Here is a 4,638-nt window from a genome sequence, read left to right as displayed (position 1 = left end):
ATCGTTTGGCGATTTTTGCAAACGATTCCCTTATCGATTCCAGTGGGCGCGAATGACGTCACCACGCAACGTTGCGTGGCGAGTCCAGTGCAGCCAGCAGTCAACAGTAAACATGGCGCTCAAGCGGTACAAACGCTCGAAAGTTTGGTTACACATCCCTAAAAAAGACGACAACAGGGCAACTTGCAAAGTGAATATTTCACCAAAGGGAGGAAATACTACCAACATGCAATAACTATGAATGAATGTCGCGTTTTCGATCTGCTCCGGACTAACGTTGGTGAATCTGAACCCAGCAGCGTTAGCAACGTTAGCATGTCCTCGGCTAAAACTGCAGGTAACTAACTAACAAACACTGCCTATCATGTTAGCACCATTTGCCTCGTTGTAAAACCTGCTGTTAGTAACGGTTAAGGTTAAATGAATGCCTTCTCAGGCATTACATTTAGATGAAATCATGAGAGACAGAGCCTGACTGGCTCAGAGCCAGAGGCTGGTGGTACTACCCCCAGTTCACCTCTACCTCCAGCTTCTCCTTTCACCAGAGCAGGAAGAGTTCAATTACCCAGGCCAGGATAGACCAATGTGGACCTCACCGTTGTTGGGTTTGTGAGGTCATGACTCGTGTTACTTCTAAACTAAACAAAGTTGATGCTAATCGCCCGGTTTGTTGTCCTTTTTCTCCGAATGAGAATCGATAAGGGAACCGACAAAGAACCGAATCGTTAAGCAGAATCGAAAATGGAATTGGAATCGTAAAAATCTTATCAATTCCCATCCCTAGTTCTGATGCTTGAAATATGTTCAAATTATATGTAAAATGTTCCTAAATGTACTATAAGGAGGACAAGCAATTAGTCAGAAATGCAATCCATGATGTAAAACTAAGCAAAAAGCATTATTAGTTATTTCTTTTGTATATTAATATTGTGAAAAAAAATCAACAATATTTTACGTAGAGGTCACAGAAATTGTAGTAGTTATACCCCTAACAGCATACTTTGTAAAATTTTGATTTCATTCCACCAGGCAAGCAATACGCTCTGAAAGCATCCTAGTGATGCCTCAGCAAGTGACCCCCACCCTTCAGCCTTATGTAGGCCTGAAGTGAAATGAAAGAGTGTCATCAGGATGCATGACAGGTTTACGAGATAAAGAAAAAAAAGTGCGGCAACAGATTGAAAGAAAATTAGGGTAAGGAAAAGAAACACACACAAATAATTAAAACGCCTCATGGCATGGCACGCCTTAACCTTTAAGCAAATCAGCACATTTTGAGTCTCCATCTCTCCCTGCAGAGCTGATAACAGAAATCATGGCTGCATGATAGTGCTCCAAGTCCAGCCATGCAGATAATTTGAGGAAGTAACTCGGGAGCACATGAACAGTCACACTGCCTGTGAATTTCCTAACAGCCATGTTTTAAAGGACAAGGCCAGTGGGACAGTCAGTGAGCAAGAATCAATGAGCGGGTCGAGACTCCCAGTGTGTCTGTGAGACTGAGAGCTACATGCAAGTGTGTGGAACTGTGTGGAACTGTGTGTGTGTACTGGGCTGTTGTGTATTTTCATATAACTTGCAGTGTATGATGATGCTTTAATCCTGCTGAACTTGCTGTCTTTTGACTTCCAGTTAATGTTCTGGTCCCATTTTAGGCAAGGCAAGGCATCTTTATTTATACAGCGCATTTCATACCACAGGCAACTCAATGTGCTTTACATAAAGACAAGGCATTTAAAAGAACAGCATAAAAACAAGCAATTTAAAGGAAAAAAATAGAATAAAAATTAAAAACACAGTTAAAAGCAATCAAAGAAGAGGGGAAAACGAAACTCAACCATAAGCACACCGAAAGAGAAATGTTTTTAACCTGGATGTAAAAGTGCTTACAGTTGGTTTTCCAGGATTAACCTTCAGCCATAACATCCTATTCTATCACTTGCTGTTTTATATATTGTCAGTTTGAATGTTCATTCTTTGACTGGGGGTTTTCTTTCATTATTTGAACCTCCTCCCACAGTCCACACATGTTATCCCTGGATATTTGTCTTTCTCCCCATGTTAGTCCCGTGTTTAACTGAAGACCGTTACCAGCCTCTCAGTCAATGCCAGCTGGGACGTGCTCCAGCTCCCCTGTGACCCTCTACAGGCCGAAGAGGCTAAAGCTAATGGATGGAGGGACTTATCGGAACAGAAAGTATACATGATCCTCACAGGTGAGTGGATCTGATGCAGGGCCAGTTTCCCAAAACAAAAGCGTGATGAAAAGGAAACAACCATGTTTGCTGTACCCATGTCCCAGTGGAGATATGAGTTGACATAAACGCTTCATTTGTAGATCAAAAGCAACAAAACGCACTTCTGTGGACACCACAGATAATGGCAGGTCTCTCTCTCTGTGTCCCGCTGGACCGGCTGGAATCTTTTTCAGATATTAAAACATCTGATTTAGGTCTGTATCGTCTTTATCAGAGTGTGTTAATTATAAACAAATGCCCAAAGAGAGGTTGTGCTTATGAACAACCTCTCAACCCTGTTCATGAACAATTATTTGCAATACAAGTTCAACACACATCATTCACTCACTCACTTATTTCTATCTATCTACTCTGCAGCATTTTTACTCATATCACAGTTTAGCATTTACTTCATTGTCATCTTAATCTTAATCTTAATGATCTTGGGTTTCAATTCAATTCAGTTATATTTACATAGCGCCAAATTACAAATCATTTCATTGTAATCATAATCCAATCAAATCCAATGAATTAAATTCAAAATGAGTCCAATTCATACATGCAGAGCCAATTCAAAAACATTTGATTTAGGTCTGTATCGTCTTTACCAGAGTGTGTTAATTATAAACAAATGCCCAAAGAGAGGTTGTGCTTATGGTTTTCATCTGGTTTCATGGTTTTGGTGTGTCTTCAGATGATTCGTGTTGTGAAATGGCATCATATGAATAGACTGGATTGAATCAGGACCGTCTGTTTGAGAAAGTTCTTTCAAGGAAATTTATTCATACAGATGTTTCAGTTTCACCTTTTATCTTTGCTAATCTTCGAAACGCGAAACAAAAACTAATTTCTTTCACTGACGATTATATATTTTGGAGATTCTAACATGTTTTTAAAATGTATTGGGATGATTATAGTCAGAGTCCAGCCTGAACAACCATGTTAACGTTCAGTAGCAGTGGAAAAACATGAACCAACCCCATCAAAACTGCAGTTCTAATGTTTTTACTGCCCCACCGATCAGGACGGGATTACTCCATTAATGGACCTGCCTGCCTCTTTCTGTCTCTCCCCGACCAACACTCATACAGTACTCTTTCACCTAATGAATTATGAATGGAGAGGCCCCTTGTTTTTCTGCCTCTGACTGGCCTGGTGTCACTCAGTGCACTCTACTGTACATGCAAACATCACATTTAAAGACAGAGAAAAATGGGATAGAGTGAAACTACTGAATTTCATGCAGATGCCTTTGCTGCCGACAGATATGAGACATCCTCAAATCGATTAGCGAAAGCTAAAATGACGTGCGATTTAGTCAAATTTTAAACAATCATCTTGCTGTGTGCCTGCTGGTAAGACTTATGTCTCTGAATCAATCAAACGGAGGGTAGCACGGAGTGATGTTCTTGTCAACACTGGCAGTGTCAACACAAAGGTGAATGAAGCCAGGTGAGATAGAGTATTGCAAGATTACCATGAGTTTAAGTGCATAAACATAACCAGTTTTACTGTAATGTTTCAACTAACCCAAACAATAAAAACAATTAAAAGGGAGTCGTTTTTTTCCACAGTTGCCTCATGCATGCTCAGGATGGGAGATTGGACCAAATAGAAGTTTCAGTGCAATCTGTTGGTTTCCTTAGCTTGGAATTTTTTTTTGGAATTGGCTCTGTATGTATGAATTGGACTCATTTTGAATTAAATTAATTGGATTTGATTCGATTATGATTACAATGAAATGATTTGTAATTTGGCGCTATGTAAATATACCTGAATTTAATTGAAACCTAAGATCATTAAAGGGACATTATGTAATTTCTTCCCCCATCTAGTGGTGCAATTTTATTTTGCAAAGTCGAATGAATTTGCTCTCTAGCGCCTCACGTTTTCAAATGTGCGTTGCAACTTCTTGAACTACGGCAAGCGGAATGTGTCAAGATTCAAGAAGCTATAGCTTCAGACTCAAGGTCCATACAAACAAAAATAAATCAAGACACACAGTACAAAGGATTACATAACACACATACAACAACACTATAAATACAGATGACAGATAACATGTCAGATAACATAACATCTCCTTTGGTGTGCAAGCAATGCAATTAGTCATATTCCGGGAGTTACCGGAAGTGACGTCGACGCAGCGTTAGCATTAGCAGCGTTAGCATTAGCAGCGTTAGCAATAGGAGCATTAGCAGCGGTAAATAAACTCCCGGTAAACTTACAAACTTTCTAATGCCTCGTTTTGTGAGTTAAGAGCCTATGTATACTACGGCAGAAGTTTGGTAACAATCAATGCATTATTAGTGGGATCATTTACGAGATAAAATCTATTTAGCTTTTTTTTTTAAACTTTATTAGTAAATCAACAAAATAACAGTTTACAAATGTGAGCATA

Source organism: Odontesthes bonariensis, chromosome 16, assembly GCF_027942865.1.
Source record: "Odontesthes bonariensis isolate fOdoBon6 chromosome 16, fOdoBon6.hap1, whole genome shotgun sequence".
Classification (NCBI taxonomy): domain Eukaryota; kingdom Metazoa; phylum Chordata; class Actinopteri; order Atheriniformes; family Atherinopsidae; genus Odontesthes; species Odontesthes bonariensis.
Note: the sequence above shows the minus strand (reverse complement) of the source record.